Here is an 18,459-nt window from a genome sequence, read left to right on the forward strand (position 1 = left end):
TGTCTCTCCCTGGTCTGTTAAGATAACTGGAACTTTTGTGAGTTTTGAGGCTTTGCCAGCCTTTAAATCTCGTTTGTAAATGCTTTATAAGGCATAGATAGTGCCCACTTTAGATGAGCTCACACAAAATGCTTAATTAACGAGTAGTAAGTGCTTTGTAACTGCCTGAATTCATGAATTCCTGCATTAATAAGTGTTTATAAGACATCCGTTGGAAATGGAATTTGTGAGATTTTATAAAACATCTACTAACACACTCACTAAGCATTAGTACATGTCTGAATAGTGGACGTGTAAGAGCATGCAGACATGTACATCTAAATAGAAATGTTCATTATTTACATAGGCTTCCTAAATGATCTTACAAACCGCTGACAAATCCTAAATAACTGGTGGGTAAGTGATGTAATACTTAATTTAGAAATGCTGAATCCATCATTTATATAGATGAGCTTATTAATGATGAGTAAAACATTTATAACTGTGATTATAAACCACATACTAATGAGTATTTACATTAGAAACATGCTTTATAAATGATGAATTCAGTGTTTACTAATCCATAACTACTGTGCTTATAAATGATGAGTACAACATTTATAACTGTGTTTATAAACTACATACTAATGAGTATTCATGCGTTATAAATGATGAATTCAATATTTATTAATGCTTAACTAATGCTTAATAGTGTGTACTTATTATAAAGTGTTACCCATAGCATCTTAGTATCTTAGCATCATAGCATTGTAGCATCTTGGCATAGTAGCATCATCATAGCATCGTAGCATCGTACTATCACAGCAATATAGCATGGTATCGCAGACTGCTGCGGCCACTGCATCACTCTCGCGATTTCCCGCAGGGGAATTGTCTAGTTTGTTTTCATGTTTTGCCTTTTTCATTATTCCTACATGTTATCATTATTATTTAATTTCTATTTTTCTAGACTTTGCTTTTTCAGATGTTGCTTTATTCCAATGAAGTTTGAGTCTGAAGCATAAATTAGGAAGAAGAGTGTGAAACAGAAACAGAGAGCTCAGGTCAAGAACATAAAACTGGTTTGTTTTAAAGTTCTTCATTCACCTCTGACTTCAGAGCAGATTGCCTTTTGAGTTGAGATACAATTCATGTCGATCCATTTTCCATCAATATCCATCTCTACACAATGTTCAACACCTCGGTAATTGTTTGGATCTGAAGATGCCCAGTTCCTGAACTCAGCCTCTCCGTCTCTGTAGAAATCTCTGTCAGACATCGACCACCTCCAGCTGTTCACGTCATCGTACAACCCGATCCAGGCTCGCTGAAAAACAACATTTGGTTAATGTTTCTTCAGGCTCAGTTTTGACACAAAATTCTGTCCCTCCGTTTGTTTTGTCAGTATATTTTCCACCTGGGATTTGTCATGTGACAGATTCTAGTTATTTCTCTCTCCATCAACCTGGTAAATGTGCCTTTAAGAGAAATGTATTGAATTTCAGTTGGTTGACAATCATCGCCATCTAGTGGCGCATAGCGGAAGCAAGAAGTGAGTTTGTATCGGAGCGAGAGTACAGCTGAGTTTGTGTCTGCTGATTTCCTCACCTGTTGCACTTGAGAAAGGTATAACCTCTAAGTTCAGCGCAAAGATGATTGTTTATTGATGCATATTGGTGCCTTTGTTTGTTTTCTTAGGTTCGGCTTGTTATTTAATCAGAGAAAGCTTCATGTTATCGTACAGCATTTTTGAATGTGGTATTTATGGTTTTACACTGAAACTGAATGTTTTTTATTCTGTTTCTGTTGTTACAGTTTTACAAATAAGAAATGGTACACCAGTAAAGCTCAGAAGAATGCTACAAGCTGAGGACAGGAGACACAAAGTATTTGACCTCACCAACATTTATCAAGGCAATTTCTTATATAAATATATATATGTATGTATATATATATATATATATATATATATATACATATATATATATTATGGCATGCCGTTCAGGAAATTAATCTTTGAATATATTGAATGAAACCTTGAATATATGGAGTGAACCTTTGAATATATTGAATGAATCTTGAATATATTGAATGAAACTTTGAATATATTGAATGAATCTTGAATATATTGAATGAACTTTGACGTCAGACTTCACGGCAGTGCCTGCGCGCATAGGCGCCAAAACCGTAGGTGCTCCGGTGCTCGAGCACCCACGGAAAATACTGAGCACCCACGTGTGCCAGACCGTAGACTTAACAGATGTTTGATGTTTGATGTTTGACTATGATCTATTCTGTCTATGTGCCAGACTGCCAGTAGGCTATATTCATTTAAAATTAAACAATGCAGTTGGTGTTAAATTTAGCGTCTGATTGGTTATGTCGCTTTCAGCCCCCTGCTCATATCCTATCCACCAATCACAGCAGCTCTCGAATGAAAACGCGCCTCTTTAGTGACCCCCCTCCATCCCTGCCCCTAGGCTATACAGTGCGTGCGTGAGCATTAGGTAGGCTAATCCGAGTGAGACAGATTAAATGGACAGATTTGTCATTAAAAAAGCAAAACCATCTAATGATGCAAGTGCAGTTCGTGTCGGCCGCTGTCCATTTGCTAAGGTTCTGAAATGCGAAACGGCTGTTTTTTTGTTTTTTTTTAAAGGGCGTGCGCTCATGAGCACCCACGGAGGAAAACATAAATCGGCGCCTATGCCTGCGCGGCCATCTTGTTTAGCTTGTGGATGCCGCAGCAAAAAGTGACAGAGTGACAACGAGTCAGGCCGCTCGCAATCTCGCTGCGGCAATATTAAACAATGAGGACATGATAAACAACGAGATTGCTCGCGGCCTGACTCATTGTCACTTTGCTGCAGCATCCACACGCTAAACAAGATGGCCGCAGGCACTGCCGTGAAGTCTGACGTCAGTCAACTTTCATTCAATATATTCAAAGTTTCACTCCATATATTCAAGGTTTCATTCAATACATTCAAAGATTAATTTCCTGAACGGCATGCCATAATACACTTCTGATTCTGAATTAGTCTGACTCTCAACCACTTTATTACTGTGTGGTGGCCCACAATAAACAATGAGAGAGACATTCACCCAGAGACTGTACCTTTAAGGACGTGAGGGTTTTCGAGTACTAGTTCCGTGTTTACGTTGTGTGTGGCAGTTCTTACCTGACTCGCTGACAGTACTCTGGAGTTTATAGAAAGTGGAGAGTAAAGTTGACTCGACACATCTCCGTCTCTTGTCTCGTCACTTATTGCACTCCACATTGGTGACCCCGACGTGAGTTGGATACGGCTAAGTTATGTCGCACAGTGAGGAAAATGCCGCTGCTAGCGGCGCAGCTAATGTCGGTGCTATCTACGCTGCCACCATCAAATTACCGGACTTTTGGCAGCACAACCCACGGCCGTGGTTTCAGCATATCGAGGCCCAGTTCCAGCTGAGAGGAATAACTCAGGACGTTACCAAGTATTTCCATGTGGTAGCAGCTTTAGATGCCTCGACGACAGCCAGAGCTATGGTGCTGTTAGAGGCTCCTCCGGCTGACGGCAAGTACGAAGCACTCAAAGCGTTCCTGTTGCAACTTTTTGAACTGTCTGAGCTGGAGAAAGCAGACCGCCTCCTGTCCCTGAACGGCCTTGGTGACAGCAAACCATCCGAGTTGATGGAGAGGATGCTGGCTGTGCTGGGCGGTGCGGATCCGTCATTCCTCTTCGCCCACATTTTCCTGCGGCAGCTTCCAGCGCCCGTGCGCACCGCGCTGGCCAGCTCCCCCCTCCCTTCCTCCAGAGACTACCGGGCGCTGGCTTTGGAGGCAGACAGGATTTTCCTCGCCAACCGGCAGCAGTTCGTCCATGCGCTGTTACCCCCCCAGCACACGTCTGCCCCAACCCCGCCCCCGGAGGACGACCCGGACACCGCGGCTGCTGTGACGGCCCGCCGACAGCGTGAGGATGGGTGGTGTTATTACCATTCCAGGTTTGGGACCAAGGCTAAGCAGTGTCGCAAGCCATGCAGTTTTGGAGCCCAGGGAAAAGCCAGGGCCGGCGCTCATTAGCAGCTATGGGCGCTGGCCATGACTGCAAGCTGTTGTTCATCCGTCGCCTGAACAACGCCACCACCCCCGACCGGTACCCGGTGCCGCACATACAGGATTTCTCCGCCCACCTGGCCGGCGCCACCATCTTTTCGAAGGTAGACCTGGTGCGTGGTTACCACCAGGTGCCTGTCCACCCACAGGATGTCCCCAAGACAGAAGTCATCACACCCTTTGGCCTTTTCGAATTCCTACGGATGCCTTTCGGCCTGAAGGGGGCAGCGCAGACGTTTCAGCGCCTCATGGACTCTGTGATGCGGGACATGCCGTTCTTGTTTGTTTACTTGGACGACATTCTCGTAGCCAGTGCGTCCGCAGAAGACCACCTGACACATCTCCGGCAGCTGTTCGACCGGCTCAGTGAGCATGGTCTTATCATCAACCCGGCCAAGTGTGAGTTTGGCCGGTCATCCATCACCTTCCTTGGCCACCACGTCACCCCACAGGGGGCCGTTCCCCTCCCTGCCAAGGTGGATGCCGTCGCCAGTTTCCCGCGCCCACACACTGTGAAGTCCCTGCAGGAATTCCTTGGCATGGTGAATTTCTACAACCGTTTCCTCCCCCGTGCGGCCCAACTCATGCGACCCTTGTACGACGCCTTGCGGGGTAGGAGGCCGGCGGACGTGTTGGATTGGTCCCCGGGGATGACTGAGGCTTTCAATGCTGCCAAAACCGCGCTGGCCAACGCTGCTCTGCTAGCACACCCGTCTCCGACTGCCCCAGTTGCCCTTACAACGGACGCCTCGGATTACGCCGTGGGGGCTGTGTGTGAGCAGTGGGTGGGCGGAGCCTGGCAGCCGCTGGCCTTTTTCAGCAGGAAGCTCCGTGACAACGAGAGGAAATACAGCGCCTTCGACAGAGAGCTCCTGGGTCTTTTCCTCGCCACCCGTCATTTCCGTTTCCTGTTGGAGGGCCGGCGGTTCACAGCTTTTGTCGACCACAAGCCGCTGACGTTCGCCATGGCCAAGTCTTCGGAGCCATGGTCTGGTCGACAGCAGCGTCAGCTCTCTGCCATCTCCGAGTACACCACTGACATTCAGCACGTGGCTGGCAAAGACAATTTGGTTGCCGACTGCCTCTCCCGGGTGGTCACTGGGTCCGTCCACTTGGGCCTCGACTACGCAGCTATGGCAGCGGATCAGACCAAGGATTCGGAGGTGCAGGCCTACAGGACGGCCCCCACGGCGCTGCTCATGGAAGATGTGGTGTTTGACACGGCCAACACTACACTTCTCTGCGACGTCTCCACTGGCCAGCCACGCCCCATGGTACCTGCTGGCTGGAGGCGTCAGGTTTTTGACGCCATCCACGGCCTTTCCCACCCGGGGGTGAAGGCCTCTTCCAAGCTGGTGGGTGCCAAGTTCGTCTGGCCAGGGCTGCGGAGGGACGTCAGGGCCTGGACTGCTACCTGTGTGGCGTGCCAGCGCGCAAAGGTGACACGTCATACCAAGGCCCCATTGGCACCCTTCAAGGTGCCAGAGAGACGTTTTGATCATGTGAATGTGGACCTGGTGGGCCCACTTCCCCCCTCCCGTGGTTACACCTACCTCCTCACCATGGTGGACAGGACCACCAGGTGGCCTGAAGTTGTTCCCCTGTCAGCTACTACATCAGCTGACGTGGCCAGAGCGTTCATTATGGCTTGGGTGGCCCGTTTCGGCACACCGTCTGACCTCTCCTCGGACCGAGGTCCACAGTTCACGTCGGAGCTTTGGACTGCAGTCGCCGAGGTCCTGGGGGTGAAGGTCCACCGTACCACAGCCTATAACCCGCAGAGCAACGGACTGTGCGAGCGGTTTCATCGGGACATGAAGGCTGCGCTCAGGGCCAGCCTTACGGGCAACGACTGGGCCGACCGCCTCCCATGGGTTATGCTTGGTCTTCGCTCCGCCCCCAAGGACGATCTTCAGGCCTCTTCGGCTGAGCTGGTGTACGGCCAGCCTCTGCGCGTCCCGGGGGAGTTTCTTCCACATGCCACGGCCCCGTGGTCGGTTGCCTCTCATCGTGCTGTGTCCCGGGACATTGCCGACGCTTTCATTCCCATTCCAACGTCTCACCATGGCCTCCCCCAGTCCTATGTTCCCAAGGATTTACCATCAGCCAAGTATGTCTTCATCCGCCACGATGGCCATCGTTCCCCGCTGCGGCCCCCCTACGATGGGCCCTTCCGTGTCCTGGAGGGGGGGTCTAAGAACTTCATTGTGGATATGGGGGGCAGGCCTGAGCGGGTGGCTATAGACCGTCTCAAGCCTGCTCATGTGGATGTTGGCGAACCACTTCAGCTGGCCTCTAATTAATTAGATTAATTATTTTAATCGAGTCCCACCCCTAGTTAAAACATCTCACTTCACCAACAGCAGACATTTAGTTGCAAACTAACTCAGATGACATGACTACTGTCAGTATTCTGTCCATCACCACATTAAGCCACACCCCCAAACGATCTGATTGGCCCGCAGATCTTTGCTGGGGGCAGAATCAGTTCAGTTGGCCTTTCATCACTGAAAACAGTTGACGATTTATAAAACAAAAAATACAACAAGGTAGGCCCTGAACTGTTGAGCAGTTGAAAAACTATATCAAGCAAAAATGAGAAAACATTTCAGTTTTACAGCAGTCCAAACATCTACAGAGAAAAAGTGTTGTTCTTCTGTGCTTAAATATTATTGCATAACGTAGTGGAGTAAGAAGCACAATATCCCTTAAATGTGTCAAAGTAGAAGCTGAATGTAAAAGTAAAAATGGAAATACACGAGTGAATGACTTTTAAATGTATCTGCTGCATGTGGCCTGTTTACTGTGATTCTTAAAACTAGTTTTAAACAATAGAGGGACAAGGAAAGTAAACTCACATATATGTACCCAGCGGCATCCGCCATGCCGTTCAAGACGTTCACATCGTCCATGTCGTCTATAGAGGCCAGGTCAGTGTATTTATCTCTGCAGTAACTCAGAGCTTCAGTCCAGGTCTTCCGTTCATAAACAAAGTGGTAACGACGTTCAGGTTTAGAGGAGACAGCACACAGACCTGCAGCGACAGACAAGAATACAAATTAGACCTGGAATAAAAAATATCATTAATATCATCACTTATAGAATGAGTAAGAAATCAATAACTTTTATAAATCACTTGCCTGAGGCAGCTATGATGTAGAGAAGAAACATCTCCATCCTTCTCTCTTCTGTTTGTTTTCTTCAGTTTGTCCCTACACAGCAAAAGACTAAAAGTGGACTTCTATTCTGTCTCTCCTTGTTGTTGGATGCTCAGAGAGCTTCAGAAACACCTTCCCTCTGACCTGTCTAACCTTGGATAGTGGTTGTCTGAGTCTCTTGTTTTTATGTTTTGCATTTCATGCTGCAAGTATTCAGTTGTGTTGAGGAAGAAATGAGTCATGGATCACATTTTACCTTTCAGCTCATTTTCATGTACTATTCAAATAGTTGTGGCACTTTTCCTGGATATGAAAATATGTTGAAGCTGAGAAGTTTACTCTTGACAACTGCTGTCCACCTGACTTGATAAGATTGTTTATAGATTTAGAGCTTATTGTGATCTGTAATCACTCTGAAGTTTACAGTAAAATTTACAGACCATCTTTTAGAAGTGATTAGAGACTTTACAGGAAGAAAAAACATAACTTTAACATTAAAATAATCCAACATCAGAGCTTTATCTGCTGTGAATTCATCACCAGATATGTTCAAAACTAGCATCAAATTCTCACATTAGAGAAACTGGAAGAAGCAAATATTTGGATTTTTTCACCAAAGATAAAGATAAAAATAATAAACTGTGATAAATGTCAACAGATTTAAAAATAATGGTTACATTTAACTGTTTTTTTATTCCACAAGCCATGAGCTTTACTTATGACAGAGAAAACTTTAAACTGATTTGTTTTTATTTTTATAATTTATCTGTTAAATGTATAAGTATGCTTGTACTATTGTTGTTTAAATGGCAGGATTTAATCTAGTTAATATGCTGTTTCACTATGAAGACCACCCCAGAGAGATTGAGGGTGAGGGCATATCTCTGGAGGCGTTTGAAGAGTTTGCTGAGGTGAGTTGGAGTTGGGCTTCTTCTGATGTCCTTAGGGTGGTTACGGATGTAGCCATGTGGCTTGTGATGTCCATCTTCCAAGTATTTTGATGAGGTGGTCGGTTGTACCTTGACTAGAAGCGATGGATGCGGCTCTGATGCGGAATGAGTGGCCGGAGTAGCGGCTGTAAATTCGGAACATCACAGGAACCCAAACAGCTAGTAGAGACATGGCTTCAAGAGTAGAATCGATAGGAGGGATTTGGAACAGCCTTTATTTATGGTGTTGGTGGTGGCTATGTTGTCGGAGTGGATGAGAATAACCTTTTTTGACCATTCATGCCCCCAAAGAAGGGCTGCAATGACAATGGGGTATAACTCGTACAGGGGAGATGAATGGGACACTGAGGAAATTTCTGGCGGCCATTGAGGAGCGAACCATCGTCTCCTGTAGTATCCTTCAAATCTGACAGAGGGCGCTGCATCTGTGTAAAGCTGGATGTCATAGGGCTGGGAGATGAAGTCGTCCTAAAGGAAAGAAATACCGTTCCAAGAAGACAGGAAATGATGCCACATTTTAAGTTCCATTTTGCAGGCTGGGTCGAAGGTGATGGAATCAAGGAGGGAAGGAGCGGCAGAGGCCAGTGACAGGAGGTGCGAAAGGAAAGGTCGACCTTGGGGAATGATGCGGTGGATATAATTGAGATGGCTGAGAAGGGAGAGAAGCTGCCGTTTAGGACAGCTGGGGGATAGGGGAAATGGAAATTAGCAAAGAAATATGGTGAAGTTTCTCTGGTGGCAAAGAGGCTTGGAATGAAATAGAGTTCAGATTGATACCAAGGAACTCTAGGGAGGTGTGGGGTCCTTCTGTTTTCTCTTTGGAAAGGGGAACACCAAGATTGGTGAAAGCAGATGTGAGTGTGGTGAGACCGTGGGATGGGGGCGAGAATGAGGGTGTGATGGTAAGGAAGTCATCCAGCAGATGTACACCAAAACTGAGCTTTTGGTTAATGAGGATCCAGCAGAGGGCTTCTGACGGGGGCTGCTTTTGCAACCAAAGGTGAGGCAAACTGTAAAGTAGTAGGACCCTTTCCATGCTACTCCTCCAGAAGTCAGGCTCTATAGGCAAGACTTTAAAGGTGCTGGTGATTTCAGCTTTGGCCAACCAGGCCCCATGATCGGCTAGGTGAATTAACGAAGGACCGGTTTGGATGGTTGTTTTGAGGAACTGGTATAGTCATGAGTCCTGTTTGGTGGGGTTAAGGGGACAACTGGGCCGGGAATACCGAGAATGAGCAAGTATGTAGGAATCGGCAACTGGAGAATCTGCAACCTAGGTCGTTGAAGTTATTACAGACCGTCCTACCACCCTGATAGAGTAAGGGTCTTCCTCTTCTGTCTACACCTTGGGGAATAGAGCCGTGGTTGAAAAGTGGAGTTTTGGCTCTGGAAGGGTAAGAATAGGAAGGGGTGATGGGAGGAGGTGGAGCGGCTGGAGGAAGGTGAGACAATACGGATTGGGGCCGAATGTTTGGTGTCGAAAGAGGAGGGAGAGGCGCAACGATGACGCAAACTGTGGCTGGGTGGGACGGAGCTCCACAAAGAGAGCAGGAGATGGCGGGGCGAGAATAGCCCAGAGTCCAGGGCGCCACAGTATGTGCCCTGATTGAACTGCTGTAGTCTGCTTGCGGCCTGAGAAGCAAAAAGGACGTGGTAATAGTAAAAGCCAGTGCCTCCGAACCTTAATGCAAGGTCTACAATTATGGGCATGTAATTGTTGACTTCTGCTAAAAGGGAAAAGGCTAGAGGCAATTCGGTAGGTGTAATTTCTCTTGATCTTTGTGGAGATTCTAGTTTCAAAATTCCTGGGCCTCCCTGGTGTATGTGTTGTTGTGGAGTGAGGGTTGGATGAGCTGAGCTAGGTCTACATAATTACCCTGGAGGATTTGCTGCCACAATGCAGTGGAGATGGGAGATGGACGTTGTGTTAGAACTGGGCTGGTGGCTGGAATGGCAGTTGCCAAGGTGAAGTTGGTAACCGGTGGACTGATTGTTGGAAGAGAGGAAGGTGCTGCTGTGGAAGAAATGGGAGGCAAAAGAAATGTTGAGGGTCGATGGGGGAGGGGGGTTAGGGATGGAGGATAAGAGGGATAGGTTAGTAGGAAATAGATTCGATTGAAGAGAAGGGTCCCCATGACTAGCAGTTGCTGAAGTGGAGGTGTTTGAAGTGGATGAGGATAAGGGAGCTATTGAAGCCAAAGGCAGCGTGATGGAAATGGCTGAAGGAAGGGAAGAGGAAAGAATGCTGGGATGGTGGGATGTATGGGTAAGGGATGAGACAAAGGAAGAGAACAAGTTCAACAAGTGGGGGGAAGGTGGAACTGATACGACCTGGCTCTGGCTGGATATGGCTGGTGGAACTAGGACCCGACCTGATGCTACAGGCTGCAGAATGACGTCAGCGTGCGCAGATGTGATGACGTGTTGGGGTCGAGCCGGAAGACCTGAGTCAAAGCACGTTGTTTGTCTGGTGGAGGAGATGGAGTTTTGAAGAAGTTCAAACAGTCTTGCCTTGTTATCGCTGCAGTGGAATGGAATGCCCTTCTCTCCCAGGCCACGCTGGAGGCGAGCGACCGTCCAGTCTGAGATGGTAGTCGGGCGTGAAGGAGTGCTGGCCAGAGGGGAACTGATAGAGTGGCAGCCGTTACGGTGTCTTGTTGCCGGCTGACTACGGAGGTTTCTGGGTGGATGTGGCTCAGGTGAGCGGCACTGAATACTCCGACCACTGTCTCGGGAAGTGGCGGAGGAGGTGTAGAATGAAGGTCAGAGTCGCTGAATGGAGGATAATGTATGAGGTTTTGAGTCAAGGACCAACTTGCTGTCCATGGTGAAGGTAATGTAGTTTTTTAATTTGTGTTCTATGCTGTCGAACGCTCGTTTGAGAACTGAGTCAAACAGGTGAGGAGAGGTTAGATGCGTCTATATAGGCAGGTGCAGGTAATTGGGTGTTTGAGGCGTGGTCCTGTTCCTGAACCACAGATACTTAAATTCATTTGTTGCAATAGCAGGTCGTGTATTTTCCACCTAGACCTTCAATGACCTCCAACCTCATTAAAACACGTCTTAATACGATGGTTATGATTCCACTTCTATAGAAACCATCAACATCATACGGATACACAAAAAACAGGATGTAGCATCGTAGACAGGTATCTCATATAGAGAGATGAATGTCATTACTAAAGAAAGAAACTCACTTAGAACAATTCAAAAAGTCTCCTCTCACTCTCTGCAGCCACCAGCGCCACATACGTCAAATCCAGCAGAAGCATCAATGTCGACCCAATAAAATGACAAAAATATACATAACAGATGTAAATATAATTCATTTAATCACCAGAACTTTAGAAACTATTCAGAGTTCTCCTCAGAGCCTGTCAACCAAGGGTAGTGCTCATAGTTGCTGACCTGAAAGTTTCCCCGGCTGGGTCAGGCTAGCTAGCTCCAGGGTTGGGTGGCCTTTCCTCACAATATCCAGCTTTTCCTTCAAAGTCCGCCGTGAAAATGTCTTTCTAAGAAGATCTGCAACCAGATGGATAGCCTCTCCTCCTTCCTCCATGGTGGCTTCAACAAATAGCTGTCAAAACGTTAACGTTGTGCAGCTAGCAACAGATGAACATGAACCGCTAGCTTAGCTTAAACGGAGTGGCTCTCTGACCGTCCAATCAGAAGACGGTAAAACGCTAACGCTACCATAGGCCACAGGAAGGACTAAGAATACCAACTAGAAATGTGATTGGTTAAAGGAACAGCGTCATTACAATGTGTTTCAGGTTTAATTGTGAAGACCCAGCAACATGATGATGAAATATGATTGGATAAAAGCTCTAATGCTAAGCTACACTGACAGAAGCACCACAGCTGAGAGACAGACAAGACAGAACATGAAAAGAAGAAACTATTGGAATAATTTAATAAGATTAATGAGAAAATATTAAAATAAAAACAAACATTAAATACAAACAAGAAAGACAATAAACCAGACATTTAAAACAAACAAAACATTATATAGAAAGGCAAATGTGTATTTATACATGACGATTCACTGAAGATGTCCCAGAAAGACCACTCACACAGATTGAGTCAAGGAGGCCTGAGCTGGAGGGGAGTGGCAAAGTCTCAGTATGGAAAAAATTATTTGAATAAACAAAGAGATAGTGCAGCGCATTTAGGACTCTATCCTTCCTGATGTATTCTATGAAAGGCCCCAGATCTTCTTAAACTTATCTTGGGAGTTAGACACAGAAAACCGAACTTCTTCAAGGTATAAACAGGAAACCATATCATTTAGCCACCTCTTGAAGCAAGGTTGAACCATTTTTAAAGCACAGTGCGCTTCAAGAGTTCTACTGCAGAAGATGAAATGAAAGTAAACATCAGACACAAGTAACACAATTAAAATCAGGATGTGCAGTGTATGGACATAATTCAACATTATCAGAGGTTTGCTGTGCATTACATATACGTACTGTTATGGGTTTAGCCTGTCTGTGTTGGTGGGATGTGTCTGTTTAGGGTTCGGTTTTTATTGTTAGCAAAGAAAATAGAGCAGCTGCTTTGGTTATTTCTATGGACATGACTTAAAAGATTAAAAAGAATTAAGAGTGGGAACCTAGACTACTTTAGAATGGTGGAGCCAGACTTTAATCTAGAAAGGTGGTGATTCACCTGGATGATCATGTCGGAGGACGGAGTTGGTGCTGCTGTTGTTAAACTGACTTGATGCGTATTTGGGAACAAGCTACAGTTCAATAGTTCAACAAAATAAAAACACAGTTGAATCAACATCTCTGTTATTAAAAACTAAAGCTGAACACTAGAACCTTTAAGGAGACTAGATTTAGAGCAGGACTGTTTTCACTAGTGTACCTAATGAAGTGGCCGGTGAGAGTAGGTAATCTAATTCTGTCATTTGCTATTAAGAGACCTACATACTGACATGAGTCATGTTACAGTTATAGAAATAATCCTGCAACAAACAACAGAAATCAGCGTCTACAAAATATTTTCTTGTGCATGTTTAATAAAAAACTAAAATAATAAATCACGGCTCCATGTTCTAAAAAAGACTTTTAAACTATTGAAGTGAAGGATTCTGCATTTAAATAGATTGATACTGTGATCCTGAACAAAACGTTTCCTCATTAACTTCCATTCTTTCTCGTTCATTGATCAGTGACAGACGTGTAGTGCAGCTTTCTGCCACCAGATGTCGACACTGCTCTGCGTCAGTGAAACTCACTCTTAGAATAATGAGTTACGAGTTACTGGTTCCTCCAGGTCCTGAGCTGAGACAGAGAACAGCTTTGACTTGATTCTGCAGCTCTAGATGATGGAGATAAATGTAGCATGTAGCATGTATGCTAACAGATCACAGGCTGCTTGATGAATTTAAAAACTCCACAACAGCTTAGTTTCACAAGAGCTGCTGCTCCTATGTGTTAAACAGAGACAGTATTAGAAATCATTTTTGTTTGACCGTAGACGGAGATCACACCGAGTTATATGAAAAGGTCAGAGGTCAACATCCAGGAGGCAGCAGTGTCTTTATTTAAGCTGCTGAATTATTAACATTATATTTATTAGAGCAAAGCTTCATTTAACTAAACCCTGTTCACTCGTCTGGTTGTCAAGTCGTTTTAATTTATTTCATCCATCATCTTGGATTTGTCTTCTCTCCTCAGATGCTCAGTTTAGACCAGGAGCAAGAGAAGGAGGATGCATATATACACTGACCAGCCACAACATTATGACCACTGACAGGAGAAGTCAATAACATTTAAACCATCTTGTGACAGTTCATTGTTCTGCTGGGAAACTTCTGGACCTGGCATTCATTGGTGTGGATGTTACTTAGACATGTAGCACCCACCTAGACCAGACCAGGCCCCCCCACCCCATAGCAATGACACTCCTTGATGGCAGCAGCCATCCCCAGCAGGATGCAGCCTGACACAGACACACACACAAAAACACTTTAGGAACAACTAAAAAAAAAAAAAAACATGAAGAACAATCAGAGTGTAACTAAACACAGGAGTCTTTATAATGGTTGGTAATGATTTGGCTGCTCTTGATTATTTTTTATAACCTGTAGGTGTTACTACATTCATTACTTTGATTTTACACCGGCTATTAAAACATGATACGTTCACTGGCCACTTCATTAGGTACACTAGTGAATTCTAATCCGAATCAAAATAATGTTCAGTTGAACAGAATCCAGCCCCCCCACTAATAACAGGACACCCTCAGAAGGCCCATGTCCATTCTCTGATGAATCACCACAAGAGAGACCTACACAATATTAGGAAGGTGGTCATAATGTTATGGCTAATTGGTGTATCTGCAACCTGAGCCTTGAAGGAATCATTGAGAATCTTTCTAAGAAGCAGCTGGAAGCTAAATCTGTTCTGATATACTTTCAGTCTTTCAGGAGGAACCATCACAACGTCCCGCTCCGTCCTCTCAGCTCTATATAAGGCTGTCAGTCTGTCCAGTGGAAAGACATGGAGGCCAGCACGGGTCAGTGGACACACACACACACACACACACACACACACACACACACACACACACACCTTTTATGGGAGAGAAAGTCTGTGGAAAATGTTGGTGTGAAACAACAGAGCGTGAAATTCCTCCTTTCTCTTAAATCCTGTATAAATCTCCAGGAGCTGACGGTCATGTTTGGTTTAGAGGCTGCAGCTCAGCGGCGACGTCAGAAATAAAAACATATTAAAAACCCACTTCCACAGACGCATCGAACTTCAGGACGTTGAAATATTCTGGAGATTTGTTTGAAATTTGTTCTGGAGTCTCTCCGTTAGGGACTGATTCTGCTCCAGCAAAGCGTCAAATCACAACTGAAAACGGGAAAGATAACTTATGTTAACGTCTCCTTTGTTCTCTCATGTGCACTATGTGTGACTCTGATTTTATTTCATCTCCTATTTTTTTATGTTTTCCGTCTTTTCTTTCCTTGTCTCGTCTTGTCTCGTGTCTTATTTTATACTTGACAACAAACAGAGTATTTTCTTACTGACAGGACAGTGATTATAGACACTTAGACACTTTTAAATGTTTTTCACTTTTCAAAATAAAAGATTAAAAGCATCTTTTTAGTTTCTCTCCTATTAACCTCTAGTGTAACCTGCATCTCTTCCAGTTGCCTGTGGTCTGGGTCTGAGGCCTCCAGAGGAGACTGTGGCTTGTGTTCAGGTTTTAGAGCTTCTCCTTATTTAGACAGCTGTCCTCTTCTAAATCTGTCCGTCCTCCGAGTGTCCGGCCAGACAGCCCCGACACTTCAAAGGGTAAAATCAAGTATGTCACACACTCAGATAAAGACAAGAGGTCAGACTGAAATCTAAAGACACGAGTGAATACGTCCACTTTGACAACGATGAGCCAGTATTGACCTGCTCCCAGAGTCTCTCCGAGTCAGTCTCTCTGAACATGATTATGGACTTAATAAGAAAATTAATAGTATTGTTCTTGACAAAAACAAAACCACACAAAACTTCTGCTTTTATATGAATCTAATAACCACTGGTTTCTTCTTTACTTCTCTTTCTGGTTTCATATGTTAAAGGACAAAAGGTAAATCTACCTTTTTGTTTTCTTCATTTTAGATCTAAAAACCAAATCAGCTCTTATTTATTTTTGTTTCATTTCAGAGTCTGACACCAGTCTAAGAGAACACGGACGCTGCAGGGATGCACATCAACATGCAGCTAAGATTCCACTTCACTTTGGGACGATAACACAGATTAAAAAACAAAATAATGTTTAATGTTTAAATAAAGTTTACCAGATAGATCCTCGTTTGGTCTGAAGCTTCCAAATACTTTACTAACCAGTTAGAGGTCGTTCCACCTGTCCTCCCCATGGACAGATTTATAATATGCATGTATGCATGTGTGTGTGGTGTGGTATCCATGGTGACAACAGCCGCTCAGAGGTTTGCTGGTCTCCATGGTGACAGAGGAAATCAGGCCAAGAACGAGCTTGTCCCGTGTGAAGCCCAAAACTTCCGGCGGGGCGGAGCTGAATGAGGCGTCCATTAGGAGACAAAGTCTGAGGACAGAGGGCTGGACACAGACTGAAGACCGGGTCAGTGTAGAAAGGTTTGTTTCTGAGTGGGGTTTTATTCTGGGCTGTGACTGAGTCCAGACTAAAACAGGAAGTCAGATTTAGGCTCAGAGGTTTGGTGTCCTGGTCGATTCATCCCAGTCTTGACCCAGCAAAGCTACAACATGTTAGGCCGTCCCGTCCAGAACCAGAGTCTGGATTTCATTATGATCCTGGTAATAGAATGGATGAAGAGTCCACCAACCAAGCAGAGACATTTAGTTGGAAGCTAAGGCTGTTACTCCACAACAAGGTCCTCAGGCTGCAAGAACAAAATGACGTCATTTTGTTCTTGCAGCTTGTTCTTGACAACCCAGGCAGAACGTTTTTCTCGTGTGGTGTTTGGCAACTATTGTTTGAATGATCAAAAATTGGATTTTGTCGTGGTAAATAAAAAAAAAAAGCAGAAATGCTAGCATCTACCCTGTGAGCTCCTGGATGCTAATGCTTCTGGGTAGAGATCATACTGTGTGTGGGTGGATGCTGAATGAACGGCATGATCCAACAAAGCATCTGGACGACATCCCAAAATAATAAGACAAGTGCCTCTTGTCATCCGACTCCCACATTTCCCACAATGCTTAGCGTGAGACATATGCTGCAGTAGGAGGGGCCTATGAGGACTTCCCTGGAGTTCAGCACTTGAGTTTCTTGCGAAGTATAAAATGACCAGACCAGAATGAACATTGTTCTTGTTCTCACAGCCCTAGGAGCAAGAACAAATTTCTCACATATGACAGAGTATGTAACAAGCTTTACTCTTCTGTCCTTCAGCACATTAAGCCCCGCCCCCAAACAATCTGATTGGCCTGGCAGATCTTTGCTGGAGCAGAATCAGTTCCCAAGCAGGCTAATGCTACAGACAGTCCTAAACCAGGGCCCCTACCTGGAGCCAGACCTGTGAGGGGAGCTCTAGGTACATATATATATTCTCATGACTGGGATCCATAGAGGTCCGTCTTATCTTCAAGGCCGAATTCTGTCACAAAACCTTATCACCACAATAGGACGCTTCACTCTCAAAGTTCAGACTCACCTTTCATACCTGCAGGTAGAGCCTGGGTTCAGATACCTGGACCCTCTCCTGTGGAACCAGCTCCAGTCTGGGCCTAGGAGGCAGACACCCTGTCTACTTTAACTTAGTTATGCTGCTGGGGGACTGTACCATGATGCCTATATAGATATGATATATACTGTATACTGAATGCAGGCAACGGTTTACTTTTGTATCTTAAAAATATCACAAGAGAACCCTTCAGTCTCACAGTGGAGGACTACTAGTGGTTCCTGATGTTTAAAAACACTGAAGGCCCCGTTCTACTTTTAAGATCAGGCTTCAAACTTTCCTTTTAGCTCACAGTTAGCTCTTTCTTGGGTGACCCTGAAAGTCATTCTGCTATAGGCCTAGGCTGCTGGGGGACTTTCCTATGAAGCCCCACATGTTGGCCTTGAACCTATCAGACGTCACCAGTAGGTGCCCTCATCATGTTTGATTTATCCAAAATCTATTCTCCTGCCTTCTCTGGTTCCTTTGTGTCTCTGCCCGTCCGGCCTCAAGCAGACTGCCCCCCCATATGAGCTGGATTCTGCTCAAGGTTTCTTCTTGCTCCCTCAGCCACTGTCTCGTCGGAGCTGTGGGTCTTGAGCTACTGAGCTGAATTAATTTCAGAGCCACAGATGAACACGCTGAGCGCTGTGCAGTTGTTTCAGACGCTGAGAGTAAAGTAACGTCACGCCTCCTGTAGAGTCAGTTGGTTTTCTTGTTGTCTTCCTGGGAGCAGATGTCTCTGAGTCAGACTGTAAATGAAAGTCGTCGGTTGATGTTTGATCTTTTGCGTCGATGCAGACGCTGCAGACAGATCCTGGAGCTTCTTCTGCTGGTGTGACTGGTGTTTACTGGGACACATCTGACCGCCTGCAGCCTGCAGCCTGCAGCCTGCCGCTGCTTTAACAGTTGAAACAGGAAGTCCAGTCAGCATGACTCCACACACTCAATCTGCTGCTGGGTAAAAAACTACTTGACTGTCTTTCTGCCGTCGTATGGAAAGCTGCGGTTTACCACGAAGAACCACAAACTTCTTCTTCTGAGTTCTGCGAAACACACCAGTTCTCACTGGGGAGAATATATCAGCTGATT

The sequence above is a fragment of the Chelon labrosus genome, assembly GCF_963514085.1.
Source record: "Chelon labrosus genome assembly, chromosome: 10".
Lineage (NCBI taxonomy): Eukaryota > Metazoa > Chordata > Actinopteri > Mugiliformes > Mugilidae > Chelon > Chelon labrosus.